Source organism: Monodon monoceros, unplaced genomic scaffold (genome assembly GCF_005190385.1).
Source record: "Monodon monoceros isolate NGI ecotype Baffin Bay Population unplaced genomic scaffold, NGI_Narwhal_1 Super_Scaffold_21, whole genome shotgun sequence".
NCBI classification, from domain to species: Eukaryota; Metazoa; Chordata; class Mammalia; order Artiodactyla; family Monodontidae; genus Monodon; species Monodon monoceros.
The window spans coordinates 143,093,069-143,111,346 of record NW_021703778.1 but is presented as its reverse complement, the minus strand read 5'-3'; positions in this window follow the sequence as shown (position 1 = coordinate 143,111,346).

The window sequence follows — 18,278 nt, the reverse complement described above, 5'->3', positions numbered from 1 at the left end:
CTCTGTGCACCTGATTTTCAGCGCATCTGATTCTTTCTTCTTTCTGGCTTAGCCTTCATTGTACGCATGACCACAGGCTGATGTTCCAGTCCCCCCTTCAAGAAGGGCCTTACAGTAATGTCTCTATATCCACATCTACATTTCTGGGGAAAAAAAACTGAACCTGCTGCTCTGGGGTCAAGTTTCCACCGTGGCCTGAGGAGTGTGGGGCATGCTTGGTACCAGCATGCCAGCAATGACCCACCTTTGTGGGTAGACGGCAGGTCCTCAAAGAAGAGAAAGAAGTGGAAAATCATTCAGTTGGGTGTTCAATGCAGTCTTTAAGCTTTCGTTTTCTCATATGAGGATGGGAATGATATTACCTACCTCATGAGGATGAAATGAAATACTGTTCGTAAAGTGCTTATCATTGTGGCTGACATAGTAAGTTCTGCCCCTTGAACAACTGCTCTTATTCAAGTTGAGGTTTACTGGACTTGGCAGGAGGATCTCTGAGGCTGGATGGGCCTGGGTAGGAAAGGAGGGTCAGGCTGAAGGGATGGGATTTGGGAATATGGGGAACATGTCTTTTTTTTTAAATAGATTTATTTATTTATTTTTGGCTGCATTGGGTCTTCGTTGCTACACGCAGGCTTTCTCTAGTTGCGGTGAGCAGGGGCTACTCTTCGTTGCCGTGCACAGGCTTCTCATTGCGGTGGCTTCTCTTGTTGCGGAGCACGGGCTCTAGGAGCGTGGGCTTCAGTAGCTGTGGCTCGCGGGCTCTAGAGTGCAGGCTCAGTAGTTGTGGTGCACGGGCTTAGTTGCTCCGCAGTATGTGGGATCTTCCCGGAGCAGGGTTCAAACACGTGTCCCCTGCATTGGCAGGCGGATTCTTAACCACTGCGCCACCAGAGAAGTCCCTGGGGAGTGTGTCTTTATTCATCGCCTAAGGGGGAGACAGAGTTGTAAACAGTTGGGGATGGGGATGCTCAAATGTCGCTATTTCAGGGGGCCTGACTCCTCATTCCCAGCTAAGGTGCAGGTCAGTGCTACCATGTCATGGGCACCCAAACCACACTTTCCTTCATTCAGCCACAGAATGTTTGGGCAGTGACCTGGAAAAGAACTAGTTGATTCTAGGAACAGACAGGTTGAATTTTTTTAAGTCATCCCTAGCTATTCAGTGAAGTTGATCATCTAGTTATCAGTCTCCATTTTTCTGTCCCCCATTAGACACAAGTTCTTCAAGGGCAGAGATCATGTGTCGGGCTCATTTTTGCATCCTTGATGATAAGCATACAATAGTGGGGGTAATCCACTGGGCTTTCAACAATTAATTGATGTTAATTGAATACCTACTGTGTGCTGGATATCATTCTGGTTGCTGGAGTTACAGCAGTGAACCCTCATGGTGTTTGTATTCTAGTGGGAGAAGAAGACAACAGATAAGATAAATAAGTAAAATATGTAATGTGTCACTGGCAGGTGTGAAGGAGAAGAAATAAAACGGGAAAGAGATATATGAAATGTCAGCCAGCTGCGATGAGTGTTAACATTTTAAAGGGGGCTAGTCAGGGAGAGCCTCACTAAGAAGGTGTCTTTTGATTAAAGACCGTGAAAGAAGTGATAGAGCTAGTCATGTTATTGGGGTGAGGGTGTGGGTAGAGAATTCTGGACAGGGGAAACAGCCAGTGTAAAGGCCCTGAGGTGGGCACCAAGAAGGAGTCCCAGGGAGACCAGTGTTGCTGGAGAAGATGGAGAGCAGTAGGTGATGAAGTCAGAGACTACAGATCCAGATCCTGTTGGATCCTGTCGCTCATAGTAAGTGGTTCGTAGTTCAGCTTTTACTCTGAGTGAGAGGGAAGCTGTGGAAGGTTTTGCGCAGAGGAGTTACATGACTGGAATCAAGTTTTACAGAATCACTTTGTAATAGACTGGGGGAGTCAAGCACAGGAGTACTGGGTCCAGCTGATATTGTTAAGGGGGCTAGAGATCATGTCTCAGACCAGAGTGGTACTAGTAGGAGTGGAAAGAGGTGGTCAGATTCTAGATATATTTTGAAAGTAGAAGTGATGGGATTTGCTCAGCTTAACTACTGCTGTGTTTTGCTAGGAGTGACGTAAATTCCAATTCCAGGCCCTCAAGTATAACTTGGCACATGGTCCTTCCTGCCAGCCAATCCTTCCCATGCATGTCTCTGTCAAACATGCTCAGGGGTCACCCCCTTTCCATGACGACCCAAGGTGTAGAGAACTGCTAAGATCTCTAAGGTCACAGCCATGGCTCCTGTGCTTGGGAAACTCTGAAGCCAAGACTCCCACGAGGAGGCATGAAGGATTTTTATTATGGTGGCAGCTCTCTTTCAGTTCAGGGACCTGACGGTGAAGCCCAAAAGTCACTTCTTCCTTCCCTTCTTAGTTTTAAGGTACACATTGAGGGGTTCCAGGAGGGAGTTCCCAACCCAGGAAACAAGTTGCCAATCTAGAAGTACATGGAAGGTCCAGGGCCACTAAGAAGTACGGAGCTCAGGCTCCAAAAGAAATGGATTTGAGTCCCAGCCCTGTCACCATGGGCCTCCGTCTGTTTATAAAGGGTTCAATTAGATGAGCTTCTTTTAAGTTCTAAAGGCCTGTGAAGTTTATGCAATAAAAGCATTTTGTTAACTGAGATATTTACTTCTCTGGCCATGACTCCTTCAGAGTCCTCATTCTTTTACGATTAGCCTCCTACAAATCAGGATAGCTATGTGAATTACAGTTTTCCAAAATGGCCTGACGACAGAGAGGATGCCTTCAAGCTAGATCACCAGGCTAAGGCTTGGAGAGCTCATCGTCCTCCTGTCAGTGGGCCTCGCTTGGCAGCCTGAGTGGAAGGTGCTCATCTTTGAGGCAAGAAGGAATAAGTCAGGAGAAAGGAGGGATGAGAGAAGGTGATGCCAGCAGGGTTTAGTTTTCTTGTTGCCAGGTGTCTTTATTCTCGTTTCTTGTGAGTTGTCTTTCAGAAAGCAAATGAAATTTTTCTGTCAGCTCCAGGGCTATAGGCATGACAAGGCATGAAGATGTGAAGAAGTGGCCCATAGTTTCTTGGGTGTCACCAGGTCACCCTTCTCTAACTGGTTCTGTTTGGGTCATCAGCCTGGTAGGAGGGGCTGTAGAGAAAGAATTTGAGCCCTCCTAGCTTTGGACAGGGGGGAATCTTTGTTTTGTGGCAACACAGAGCCTGCCAGCTGTCTTGGAGCCAGCCTGGGAGCTATTCCTTCGAGCCAATGATGGGAAAGCCCAAATTCTCCCTCTGATCTTTCTGAACTGATCGCCATCACCCTTAAGACTATGTTTCCTAAATGACGCTTGAACGAGTGACACTGGTTTGCTGGTGACTGTTTATGGGGTTATCGGAGGAGGAGTCACATGCTGTATAGTTGGTTTTTCCCTACTGAGACTCAGTGACCAAAGTGGTCAGAATTAGAAGTTTTTGCTTTGAGGGGGAAAAGCTGTAATGCTTAGGCAACAGTGACATGGGTGAGGGCTTCCCTGGTGGCGCAGTGGTTAAGAATCCGCCTGCCAATGCAGGGGACACGGGTTTCAACCCTGGTCCAGGAAGATCCCACAGGCAGCGGAGCAACTCAGCCCATGCGCCACAACTACTGAGCCTGCACTCTAGAGCCCGTGAGCCACAACTACCGAGCCCGCGTGCTACAACTACTGAAGCCCGCATGCCTAGAGCCCGTGTTCCGCAACAAGAGAAGCCACCGCAATGAGAAGCCTGTGCACCGCAACGAAGAGTAGCCCCCGCTGGCCGCAACTAGAGAAAGCCCGCGTGCAGCAACAAAGACCCAGTGCAGCCAAAAATAATAAAATAAAAAAAAACAAAAAACAGTGACGTGGGTGAAATTCAACACGAGAGCAGTAGAGGCTGAGGGAAGGCTGCAGTTCCATTAGGGCAAATTTAGGGCCTAGGTCTTCCCTTGCCTTTAGCTTTGTGCAGAAGTAGTTCTAGCTATTCAACTTCTTTTTCTTGCCCTTGATATTTATCGTGAACTCTTTTCCCTGGCTATTCAAGGTCAGTGGATTACCCACACTATTGTATGGCTATCATCAAGGATGCAAAAGCAAGCATGATGCATGGTCTCTGCCCTTGAAGGACTTGTGTCTAATGGGAGACAGAAACATGAATACTGATAGTTAGATGACCACCTTCAGTGAATAGCCAGAGATAACTTTAAAAAGATTTAACCTGGCCGTTCCTAGAATAAGCTAGTTCTTTTCCAGGTCGCTGCCCAAACATTATGTGGATGAGAACATTTCTTTTGTTTTTCTAGCAAGATGTTCTACTGGTTAACATCTCTTATGCCACACTTGACAATATAAAAGCTCAGAATTTTCCTTCTAAATGTCTGTGCTGACACATTCATCTTACTCTTTGTTCTTATAAGTAGACCCTTACCAGCCAAGTGTCCCTGGTTCTCAACCCAAGAGACAATGGGGAGATGTTTCAGCAGATAAGAAATTGACGGTTTGTCTGGACCCTTGTTCCTTAGCCTGTACATATGATCCCAGTGCATCCCCAGGTCCCCACTCCTCACACTTCTATCTTCCATTCTAGTCTAGTCTAATACACTTCTATTCATTGGTACACAGGCATCAACTAATGGTAGAGCCCTCCTGCTGCCTGAAATTTACCCTAAAGCTGCTTTCGCTGCTGTCTTCTTGCTTGCTGCTCTCTTAGAGGAGTGGTCACAGGTCCTCATAACAGACAAGCCAAGGGGTTGGAGAGCGAGGGCCAGAAAAACGGAAGAATGGGTGGAGCTGCCAGATCATGCACTGGGTTGATAGGCAGCCTCCCTGGCAAAGTTCTAGGTTCTGGTTCCTATTCCTGACAAGGCTCCAAAGGTCAGAGGCCAGACTCCTAATGATTATTGTCACTCTTCTAGAAGGAGAAACTGTGGACGCCCGAATAACCAAATGAGCTAGTGGGAAGGTAAAGGAGGCAATTCCAACCTGTTCCATCATAACAAGCACCTTTGGTTGAATGTCAGAGATTTCCTCTTGTTTAAGTGGTACCTGGTGGAATTATTCTTTTTACTTTTAGAATACTAAATTAAAGGAAAAATCAACGTATGTGGCCAAGAGAAGGGGGAAAACCCTGTCTATTAAGCATATTCTGTCCAACTCTCTTAGAGTTGGATAAAGGCTCAGGAGGGGAGGCCAGATTCTTTGCAGGGAGATCCCTCTCTGGTCCCGGTGGACCTAAACGTATCCATTTCCTCTTCAGTGTTTTGTCAACAAACATTTATTGAGTAACTACATTATGCAAGCATAGGTCCTCCCGCCTGTAATGCCCTTTCTTCGCCCACTTCCCTTTCCAGCCTTGGCCTAATCAACAGCCATGTATCCTTCTGACCTAAGCGCCCCAGAACTTTTCTCCCTTAAGTGATAAGGCTTAAAATGCAAACTGCCTCAAAAAACTCATGCACGTGGAGACACTGAGAAATCTTTTCAGATCTTTCTCTAAAAGCCACCTTTGATGTAGAAGGAAAGGAGAGTAGAGAACAAAGGAAAGCAGAGGCTCCTGAAGTGAGAGGGACGAGCGGACTGAAAGGTGGTCCCATGGGGGCCAGCAGGGAGGGTCAGGAAGAGGAGGCTGGGGGTCTCAGACATCAATCTGGCCAACTTCTCTAGTGTTGAAGAGGCTAAAAGGTTAACCCAGACTTTGATCCCGGACATTCAGGACCTAATGTAATTTTGTTCCAGGCTAACGAGAGATGAAAGCAGCCAGAGTGGGTTAGGACCAGGTACAATTTGGCTGAGAAGAGGCAGTAAGAGTCTTTGACATCCCAGGGAGAATGGATTGCTTACGCTCCCAGGACAACTTCCCACATTACAGTGGCCAAGAATGTGGGCTTTGGAGTCAGATGGTCTGGGATCACATCTCGGTATTTCCACTTATTAATTTCACGACCTTGGGCAGTTTATTTAACCCTTCTGGTTCTCAAGTTTCTTGTCAGTAAAATGGTTGTTCTAATAATAACTGTCTCATAAAATGATGTTTACAAACCTGATAGGACCGTAAAACACAGTTCTGGCACATAGAAGTCACCTGACGTTTCCTATTATAGAAGCAAATTATTTCAGAGGGAGGAAAATAGGGAAATAAAGTAAATTGGGGAGTATGGATTATAGGGTATGGATTAGGGTGACTGCGCAAAGAAGAACTTAGAGGTTAGCAAAAGGGGTTGGAAGTAGAGGTGGCTTGTGGGGTTCAGATCCTGATTCCCAAGATGTTTGCAGTGCTGGAACACCCAAAAGTCGCAGTGAGACTTAAACATACAACAGTTTATTTATAAACAACATGCAGCTAGATAAAGATATGGCCAGAGGAGTATCTGGATGCAGGGTTAGGAATAGCTGACTCTGCAGGCTGGCTGTCTCTGCTCAGGAGTCAGGCTACTCTCTTCTCTCTCTACTCAGAGCATGGCCCATACACCAGCTGCGGAGCATCTCCCGGGTCTTGTTAGAAAGGCAGAATCTTGGGCCTCCCTCCAGACCTACTGAATCGTAATCTGCATTTTTTTTTTTATTGAGGTATAGCTGACTTTTACCATTTTACATTAATTTCAGCTGTACAACATAGTGATTCAATATTTTTATAGATAATACTTCATTTAAAGTTATTACAAAATAATGGCTATATTTCCCTGTCCTGTACAGTGTATCCTTGTTGCTTATTTATTTTATACACAGCAGTTTGTGTCTCTTAATCCCATACCCCTCTCTTGCCCCTCCCCTGACCTTTTCCCCACTGGTAATCACTAGTTTGTCTTTTTATATCTGTGAGTCTGTTTCTGTTTTGTTATATACATTCATTTGTTTTATATTTTAGATTCCACATATAAGTGATAATGTAGAGTATTTGTCTGAATTATTTCACTAAGCATAATACTCTTTAGGCCCATCCATGTCATTGCAAATGGCAGAATTTCATTTCTTTTTGTGGCTGAGTAATATTCCATTGTGTATATATACCACACCTCCTTTATCCATTCATCTGTTGGTGGACGCTTAGGTTGCTTCTGTATCTTGGTTATTGTAAACAATGCTGCTATGAACATATGCATGTATCTTTTCAAATTAGTGTTTTCGATTTCTTCGGATGTATACCCAGGAGTAGGATTGCTGGATCATACGGTACTTCTATTTTTAATTTTTTGAGGAACCTCCATACTGTTTTCCACAGCGGCTGCACCAATTTACAATCCCACCAACAGTGTACTAGAGTTCTCTTTTCTCTACATCCTCACCAACCTTTGTTATTTGTAGACTTCTTGATAATGGCCATTTTGACAGGTGTGAGCTGATATCTCACTGTGGTTTTGCTTTGCATTTCTCTGATGATTAGCGATGCTGAGCATCTTTTCACGTGCCTGTTGGCTACCTGGATGTCTTCTTTGGAAAAATGTCTATTCAGGTCTTCTGCCCATTTTAAAAATTGTGTTCTTTGTTGTTTTCTTTTTCCAATATTGAGTTGTATGAGCGGTTTATAAATTTTGGATATTAACCCCTTATCACTCATACCATTTGCAGATACTTTCTCCCATTCAGTAGTTTATCTGCATTTTAACTAGATCTCCAAGGTGATTCTTGGGCACATCAAAGTTTGAGAAGCACTGCTATTCACCCATCTAGGTCCCAGGTTCTCCATAGGGGATGTGTGAACTGCTACGATTTTTAAACTCTAAGCCAGGATATAATGCCATCAGGTACGCTAAGAACTGGATTACATTCTATATTGAAATTAACTTTATACTTCAGTGAGCTCATCTTTGAATAAAGTCTTTGCATGTAGACCAGTAGCAAGAGGGATCCACGTCACCAATACGCCTTTGCCATATCAAACGTTCTTGGCCTTGGCATATATTCAGAGTTTAACATCAGCAATATTCAGTATGAGTTTTTTTTTTTAAGTCACCAGACATAATTCTTCTATTAGTGGATTCACTAGACATTCCCTAATGCATACCTTCTATTAATAGTCTTATTCAAAATTCCCCTATTGCCACCTGCCAGGGGATGTAGGAAATCAATTTAAGCAACCTCCAGCAGTCCTAAAGAGAGACTTTGAGATCTCTGTGCAGTGAATCCCAGAAAGACTGAAGACCAGGCTAGCAATGCTCTTGCTGTGCATGAATGCTCTGTGCCTCAGTTTCTCAACTGCAAAGTGGGCAACGTGATTGACAAAGAGAGTTTTAGCTTCTCTCAGCTTCCTTTCCTCTTCTGTTTTACCGTTCCTTTTTCTGGATCTCAGAACACGCTTCAGCTAAGACCTTGGGTTCTTTTAACTAGAAACTGGTGCAAACCTGGGCAGGTGTAAGATTAGACCCAGGCTAGGAAAGTGGGACTTAGTGGCTTAAAAGGTAGCTGTGGTTACAAGGAGCAGAAGGAGAATGGAGGAAGTGAAAGAATTTAGAATTTAATTCTTCTGCAAGTTCAATGACGGCTCTGATGGTACCTAAGAGGCCTAAGTAACCTCATGCTCAAAGGTTTCACAGTTCAGTCCACTGGGGATGAGGTATCAGTACCTTGCTTATGCTGAATTATGTTCCCCCGACCAGACTGCACCTGGCCCACAGCAGTGAAAGCCTGGAATCCTAACCTCTAGGCCAGTAGGGAGCTCCCCTGGCATACCTTTTTAATCTCCTCATTTCCTCATCATAGAAGTTTCCATCAAATGTCAGTCTACCATGAACTTATAACCATACCTGATGGTCAGACACTCCATCCCTACTGTCTTTATGTCTATCTCTCTATCTTCTCTAAATCTCTCTCTCGAAAAAAAAAAGCGTTTTCTCAACTTTGACCAATATGTATATTGATGCGTGCAAATAAACGAAATAAATACATGGACCAGAAAGGACCAATTCTGTTTGGTGTCAGCTGGGATCTCCTACCACATATTTATAGACTATTAGAACTGCCAGAGACCTCAATAGTTCAGCGATTCCCAAATATGACTCTGTGAACCACTATCAGAATTTTAGCTTCTAAAAAAATGCAGTTTCCAGGACCCCACATCTGTATTTTCTAAATGCTGGCTGGGTGCTCCTGATACCCAGACAGGACTCTGACTCACCTTCACCCATTTATAGTTGAGGATAAGGTAAATGAGGCCTGCCACACGTTCAAGGTACCAAAGCCAATGATGGCAGATGGAGGTTCAGGTTTCCTTTGTTATAGGTCATGCACTTATCTACATTTCTGAGTTCACATGTGTGTCAAAGACACAGAAGCCCCTATGATGCTGAATCAAAAGTAATCAAAAAGTAAAAGTTTAAAGAACATCTTGATAAGGTGGGCTTTACTGTACCAGAATTATCCCCTGACTGAAAGATGAAAAGAACCAACAAGTCCCAAACATCCTTTCCCGCAGCTCCACCTTCCAGCCTGCACTCAGCAGGCACCCAAAGCCTCACTGATTTGAAGTTGGGGAGAGACTAAGAGCACTCCATGGTTTTAACAATTTCAGTAGATTCTAAATCCAGGAAAATAATTTTTCTTATAAGCTGCCAGACTCCATTTGGGACTTATCAATACAAATAAAACCAAACGTAAAACCAGACTAAACAATAATTTTCGTGGCCCTCTAACTATGGGTGAGTGATCGGTCCTGGGTTCTCCATACCCCCCGCCCCAAGCTCTTTTCCTCCCTCCAGCTCAGCACTCATTTCTATGCATGTGAGTCTCAGCCCTTCCTCTGCAGCCCTGCGCTCTCCCCAGCAGGATGCCATGTCACCACTGCCCTCTTTCCATGAATCCAGGCAGAACTCAGTCTTCTCCATGAACATGGAGCCTCTCCCCATGCCCCCTTTTTGGCAGCACTTCCACAATGCTTCTCATCTCCTAAGTTTTCAAATTAGTGGAGATTTCTAGTCATGTACTGCTGGATTCCATCTTTGTTCTTGTTTCCTGTTGGGTGAAAGACAAGAAAGAATTATTATCAAATCTGTAGATGGCACCAAGTGGGAGAAATTAGCAGATATGGGTGATGGGATCAAGATGAAAATGCTCACAACAAGCTGTAAGGGAAGACTGAAATCAATATGATTAGATGTAACAGGAATAAAATTGTGCATTGAGATAAAAATACAATGTGACGATACTATATTATTCCATTTACATGAACTTTAAAAACAATTTTTATTTTTGCAAGACCAATCTATGGGGCTAGAAATTGGAATAGTGGTTACTTCTAGGGTTTCCGGGAGGAGATTAACTGGAAAGGGGCATGAGAGAACTTTCTAGGGTGACGGCAATGTTCTATATCATGATTGTTGTGTTGGTTGCAGGGGAGTATTCATTATTAGGACTTATCAGTTTGCATACTTGGTAAGACGTGAAATCTGTGCATTTTATAAGTTCCAGTCCAATATAAGATGGTGGATTTCAACAAGTAGAAGTACCTAAAAATGGAATGGGCTCTATTTGATATGAAACTCCCTGGAAGCATTCACGCAGAGACTAGAGAACCAACTGTTGGGGCTGTCATAAGCTTCCAGGGTGGAGAGCTATGGTTTCCTGAGTATCTATTATATGCCAGGCACTCTGCTAAAACCTGCCAGAGACATTAGGAATGATAATATTACTCTGGTCGTTCATTGCAGCATTATTTACAATAGCCAAGATATGCAAAGAACCTAAGTGTCCATCAATGGATGAACAGATGACAAAGATGTGGATAAGGATGAATGGATAAGGAACATACTACATTATATTATATATTTATATATAATATGCATATATAATGTATATAATTATATATTCTGTTAAAAAATATTCCTCTGCTCCTTCTTCTTCCTCCTTCTCATCTTATTACTATTATTATTATCATTAAATAATTAGCTAATGCTAAAGAATGCTTACTTTGTACCAGACGCCATCCAAAGCAGTTTACCCCCATTATTGCATTTAATCTTCACAGTAAATCTTTGAGAATGGTACTGTTATTATCCTTAGTTTCAGAAATGAGACACACAACAAATAAGTGTTAAAGTCTGAAGTTGAACTCTGATTGGCTCACATTACAAAAGGTGTGTGAGCCAGAGTGGGGTCAGAAGGAGAGGCCCAGGGAGCAGAAGACTGAGCTCTCTTCTCCCCTGCTGCCCTCTCTCCTACAATGTTGCAATCCTTGCCCCTCTGCCTTGGTTCAGTGGCAGCAGCTACGGAAGGGTCTAGAGTTGGGGGACATGGAAACTCCATGAAAGAGCAAGATTAAAATAACCAGGAAGGCCCCTGATGACTGTTTAGGACTCATAGGACCGTCCTTGAAGCTCTAGAACTTTGCTGTCCAATACAGTAACCACTAGCCACGCAGGACTATTGAGCAATTAACATGTGACTAGTTCAAATGGAGAAGTGCTGTCAGTGTAAATCACACACTGGATTATAAACAAAGAATGTAAATACACCATTAATCATTTCTATATTGATTATATGCTGTGATGGTAATATTTTAGATATCTTAGGCTAAATAAAATACATTACTTAAACAGTTTTATTGGGATAAAATTCTCGCATTTAAAATGTACTTGAGGGAATTCCCTGGGGGTCCAGTGGTTCAGACTTGGCGCTTTCACTGCTGAGGGTCCGGGTTGATTCCCAGGTGGGGGAACTAATACCCCAGGTGGGGGAATGGGCAGTGCAGCAAAAAAAAAAAAATGTACTTGACAATAGCTTTCAGTATATTTACAGAGTTGTGCATCCATCACCATGATCAATCTTAGAGCATCTTCATTATATTTCAGCAAGAAACCCTGCACCACTGAGGCATCACCCCCCAATCCTCCCACCACCACGCCCAAACCTCCAGCTCTGGGCAGCCACTAATCTCCTCTCTGCCTCTAGTATTTGCCTATTCTGGAAATTTCATAAAAATTGAATCATACGCATGTGGTATTTAGTGACTAGCTGCTTTCACTTAATGTTTTCAAGGTTCACCCACGTTGTACAATGTATCACTACTTACTTTCATTCCATTGTACAGATATGTCACATATTATTTATCCATTCATCAGTTGATGAACATCTGGATTTTCCCCACTTTTTAGCTTTTATGAATAATACTGCTACGAATATTAGTGTGTAAGTTTTTGTGTGGACATATGTATTCAGTTCTCTTAGGTATATACCTAGGAGCGGAATTGCTGGGTTATACAGTAACTTTATGTTTAACCATTTGAGGAACTGCCAAAATGTTTTCCACGGCAGCTGTACCACATTATATTACTACAAGCAGTGTATAAGGATCCCAGTTCCCTGCATCGGGACACCTGTTATCTGTCTTTTGATGATAGTCATCCTAGTGGGTAGGAAGGGGTGTCTCACTGTACTTTTGATTTGCATTTCTCTAGTAGCTAATGATGTGTTGAGCATTTGTTAATGTGTTTAGTGGCCATTTGTATACGTTCTTTGGAGAAATGTCTATTCAGATGCTTTTGCCCATTGTCTTTTTATTATAGGGTTTAATAGTTCTTTATATATTCTAGATACAATTATCTTATCAGATAGATGATTGCAAAAATTCCTCCCATTCTATGGATTGTCATTTTGCTTTCCTGATGGTGTCCTCTGAAGCACAGAAGTTTTTAATTTTAATAGATAAAAAGTCCAGTTTATCTATTTTTACTTTTGTTGCTGGTGCTTTTGGTGTCATACCCAGGAAATCATCACCTAATCCAAGATCATAAAGATTTTCGCCAAAGTTCTTTTCTTAAGAGTTCTATAGTTCTAGCTCTTAGATTTAGATTTTCAATCCATTTTGAGGAAATATTTTGTATATGATGTGAAGTAGCAGTCCAACTTCATTCTTTGGCACATGGTTATCCAGGTGTCCCAGCACTGTTTGTTGAAAAGACTCTTCTTCCCCCATTGAATTGTCTTAGCACCCTTGTCGAACATGAATTTACCACAAGTGAGAGGGTTTATTTCTGGACTATTATTTCTATTCCATTGATCTATATGCCAGTATCACACTGTCTTAATTACTGTAGCTTTGTAGTAAATTTTGAAATCAAGAAGTGTGGGTCATCCAACTTTGCTCTTCCTTTTAAAGGTTATTTTGGATATTCTGGGTCTCTTGAATTTCCATATGAAGTCTAGGATCAGTTTGTCAATTTCTGCAAAGAAATCAGTTGGGATATTAATAGAGATTGTGTTGAATCCATAGATCAACTTGGAAAGTATTACTACCTTTCTTTTTTTTTTTTTTTTTTTGGCCACACCACGAGGCATGCATGATCTTCCCCAACCAGTGTTTGAACCCCTGCCCCCTGCAGTAGAAGTGTGGAGTCTTAACCACTGGACCATCAGGTAAGTCCCAGAAAATATTACTGTCTTAACAACCTTAAGACTTTCAATTCATGAATATGGAAAGTCTTTCCATTTATTCAGGTCTTCTTTAATTTTATTCAACAATGTTTTGTAGTCTTCAGAGTATAAGTTTTGCGCTTTTGCTACATTTATTCCTGATGATTTAATTTTTTGATTGTTTTCTTAATTTTATTTTTGTTTAGAAAATATTACTAAAAGTAATTTTCTCTGTTTATTTTTACTTTTTTAAGGTTGGCTACTAGAAAATTTAAAATTATACAGGTGGCTCACATTATATTTCTTATGGACAGTGCTGTTCTAGAATAAAGAGGCTGAGATTAGAGGAAAAGAGGAACATAAAACAATGGAATATATCAAAAGTATGCATGCCGTGATGGCTCTGGAGCTACATTTGTGAAACCTAGTGTAGAATTTTCACCTATTATGGAAATCACAAGGGTTGAAGAGCTTCTGATTGCACTCAGAGATAACAGGTGTACTTGTCCCTACTCTGCACAGAGGGGATTTAATCAGATAGAGTCTGCAGAGTTTTCTGTGACTTCTCAGCCCTTGGGCCTATAAGGGTAGTAAAGTGACATTGCCATTGCCTGAGCCCAGGCATGAGGAAACAGGGAAAGGGTAAGAAAAGACAAGCTCATGCTGACGGCCTCAAATCCTTTCATATGGTATCCAGGAAAGGGAGTAACAGAGCTTTGCCATTGACCCTGGTCTGAAGCTGACCCCTCTCTCACCACTTCTGCTCCTCTCATTGGCACTCCCTCAGGAAAATCTTCCTTGATCCTTCAGGATTGCTATAGATGCCCCTTCTTGGTGTGCCCTTGGGGTTTCCTGTAACATTTATTACACAGATTTGAAGTTGCCTGTTTACTTTTCCTTCTTCCCTGTAGACTGTGAGTTTCTCAAGCAGAGACAATACCTCATTAACCACCTAGAGTGAAGTGATAGGAATGATAAACATTGAGTGAGGGAATGATTGCATGAGTATTATGTTCCTTCTTTCTTTGGAAGAGAGTAATGTCACAGCATTACATTAAAAAAAGAAAGATGCTTTGTAAGTGTATTTTGGTTCACTGGGTAGAATTTAATTTTGTTGTTAGAAAACTGATGTGAAAACTAATGTGAGTTCTAGTTCTGGCTTTGTTACTTACTAGCTGTGTGACCTTGAAGAAGTCACTTATCTTCTCTGGACTTGATCCCTCATCTGTAAGTTGAGAGGTTGAACTATTGAGCTTTAAGATCCTTTCCAGCCTTAATATTCTGTGAGATGCTGAAGACAGGGCAAATCTGGCTTTCAATTGTTGGCTTACTTCCAGACAAGCAATTCAACAGAACAGCTGAGATTCCCAACATTTTGCAGGGGCCTCTGCCTTCTCCCCCTTCTCCATGTCTTAGCAAATATGAATAGCCAAGGGCCTCACTGAGTGCGGTTTTTTTTTACAGAATCCAATTTCAGTCCATTTAGAGGGGGACTTTTCATGCTGACTTGGTAATTTGAACTCTGTCATGCCTGATGGACTGAATGCATTTTCCCTGCCTGTGTTACCCGCTCTGGGCTGGTGGGAAGAGAGAGTGCAGGCATTGGGAGTGGGAAGCAGGGGCACCTTAATCTGAGCAGCTGCGGATCCGCTGTTTTGGCCTTGCAGCCAGTTTTGTCTTTCCTGCTCTGAGGTACAGGATGTGGATACCATGGCATTGGAAGGAGGGTGGGCGATGGCTATCCTCTTCCCTGACAATTGCCTTCTCCTTGCAGCGCAGAAGCCGCTAGCCTGTGGGAGCAACTGCAGCAAGAAAACTGTGTTGATCTTTGGGTGTGACTAGGAAACACCTGGTTCTGCAAACCATCAGAATTATTCCAACCGATTGCTGTGGAGTCTGATATATGCTTGCAGAAGGCATGCGATGGAGTATGGGGCTTCCTCTGCTCCCCTAACCCCCAAGTATCTATACTTGTTCTATTTGATCAGAGAGTAACCCAGGGGCCTGCTGGAAGTTCACTTTCTTCTAGAGTGCAGTGTAGGGAAATACAGAAGATAAACATACAGGTATTAGTAGCCACACTATAAATGAGGAAACTGAGGCTGAGCAGGGTGGGAGGAAGAAATGAATGTTTATTCCATGCTTACCCTGTGCCAAGTACTGAGCTAGGAGACAGGTACTTCTTAATCCTCCCAACAGCCTTTTAAGAAATATGACATTATGCCATGTATAGGTGAGGAAAATGAGGATCAGAAAAGTCAAGCAACTGCCCCAAGGTCACACAGCTAGTAGACATCAAAGCTGGTATTCAAACAAAGCTCCATCTATCCACACCGAAAGATCTCAGGATTTGAAATAGTGGAGCTGGGTGTTCTGATTGTCTGCTGGTCTACCTCAGCAGTGGCTCCTTAACCTGGCTGGTCAGCGGAAACTTTTCAGGACGTTAAAAAACTATAGTAGCTTGAGCATCATCCCCATGATTCAATGGATCTAAGGCACAGCCTGAGATTATGTATTTTTTAAAAGCTGCTTCAAGTGATTCTGATGTTTTGGAAAAAGCACAGCACTGGAGCACATAGCTTCTCTTCTTTTTTTTTTTAGGTGGTTTTTTTTTTTAGAACGTGGTCACTGATTCTTTGACACACCTCTAACTGAGAGATGGGGTCTATATACCCTCTCTTTGAATCTGGTTGGGCTTGTGACTATATGACAGAAGTGATTTTTTTTTTAGATGTTGGGGGTAGGAGTTTAGTAATTTATTTATTTATTTTTGCTGTGTTGTGTCTTCGTTTCTGTGCGAGGGCTTTCTCTAGTTGCGGCAAGCGGGGGCCACTCTTCATCGCGGTGCGCGGGCCTCTCACTATCGCGGCCTCTCTTGTTGCGGAGCACAGGCTCCAGACGCGCAGTCTCAGTAGTTGTGGCTCACGGGCCCAGTTGCTCCGCGGCATGTGGGATCCTCCCAGACCAGGACTCGAACCCGCGTCCCCTGCATTAGCAGGCAGACTCTCAACCGCTGCGCCACCAGGGAAGCCCCATAGCTTCTCTTCTAACCCAAGTCTCCTAGGATTTCTTCAGTCCTTAGAAGCCAAGATCCAGTGAGCCCTGCACTTACTTCAAGTAACATTTGCCACCGGATCCATCACTGATTCCAGGTTCAATGCTCAACGTTTATTGGCCGCTTAGTATGTGCCAGGCGTTGTACTAGGCATTCTAGCTGCAAAGATGAATAAACCACAGTGTCTGCCCTGAGGAACATCCGGATAGTGGACCAGACGAATAGAAATAGGAAGTTCTGATTCCTATTTGTAGCAGATGTTAGGCAGAGGTAGACTCATGTTGTTTGGAATGCAGACTAAGGGATCAAGGAAGGCTTTCAAGCAGTGATGACTTGAACAAGTCCTATAGGAGTTAGCATGGCAAAGAGTGGATTGGAGGGGTGAGGCATAGCCAACTGGGCAGAGGGAACAGCATGGAAAGGCCCAGAGACCCCAGAACAATGGGTTCGGGGAATCACAAGAAGCTAGGCAGCAGTAGAATGTAGGGAACCTTGGGAAGAGGACCAGGAGGTGTCAGTGGGAGAAATCACATGAAAGACCTTGTGTGTTATGCTGAGTTTGGCCTTTATTCTAAAAGTGATGAGCAGCCACTAAAGATTTCTAAGCTGTGGAGTGACATAATCAGATTGTGTTTTAGAAGGGCCACTCTGCTAGAAATGAAAAGGTGAACCGTAGGCAGAAGAAGCTGGCAACAGAGGAACAAATTAATTGCAGAATTAAGAATTTATGTATGTCAAAAAGCACCATAAACAAAATTTGAAAACAAAGCACTTGGAAAGCATACTTGGCAGTGTTTCTTGCCCAAAATAATACTCTTAATAAAATTACATATTGATAATAAACATACCAATATCAAATAAATAGAAAAATCACAAAGAAGGAGGTACAAATGGTCAATAAGCATATGAAGATGCTCTTCACTAATAAAGAATTGTGAGTTCATATAACATTGATATACTATTATTTTCCTCTCAAATTGGTAAAGATTTGGTAAGTGATAATACCCACCTGTAGTGAGGGTGCAGGGAACAGGGCACTCTCAAGCCTGCAAATAGAAGAGTGCTTTGGTACAAACTCTCTGGAGGGCAGTTGGTAAAATATATCAAAATTCTTAAAGATAGCCAAACGACATCCTTCTCAGATTTTATCCTCAGGAAATAGTCCTAGATATGTGCAAAATTTAGCTACAAGAATGTCTGTTGCAATATTATTTACAATAAAGATTGGGAACGCATGAGATAATCACTATTGGAAGATTGGTTACCAAATGAGGGTCCACCCACATAATGAGGATGCTGTTGAAACAGTTTGGGAGACCAGCAAAAAATGTTACGTTCGTGTTATAGTGGGTGAAATAGCAGAAGGTGCAAAAAGTGTGTCCCATGTGCTACCATTTGTGACAAAATAGATACATACATTTGAAAATGCGTAACTGTCTCTGAAAGGATATACAAGTAGCTGGAGAGAAACTAGAGGCTGGCAGACAGGGCAGGAAAGAGAGTTGCTTCTGACTCCAAATCTTTTTGTAATTTCTTGAATATGTATGCATTACGTATTCTACAATATAAATACACATTTTGAAAAGTGAGTTATTAAAGAGTATGTACAGTATGATCCAATCTTTGTTTAAAAAAATGCATGTGCATGTGTACATTTATACCAAAAACAACCAAAAGATACATCCATAAGGATAACAATATCTGTCTCCGGTAGTAGGATTATGGGGCGGAATTTATCTTTTTTTTCCCCTAATATTTCTACAATACACATGTGAGGCTTTCATAATAATTACAATAAAAGTATAATATTTTTTCCCCAAAGAGTCTATCACAAAAGTCCAAGCGGGAGATGGCAAAGCAGGTCAGATCCAGGATGAGCGCTCCAAGTA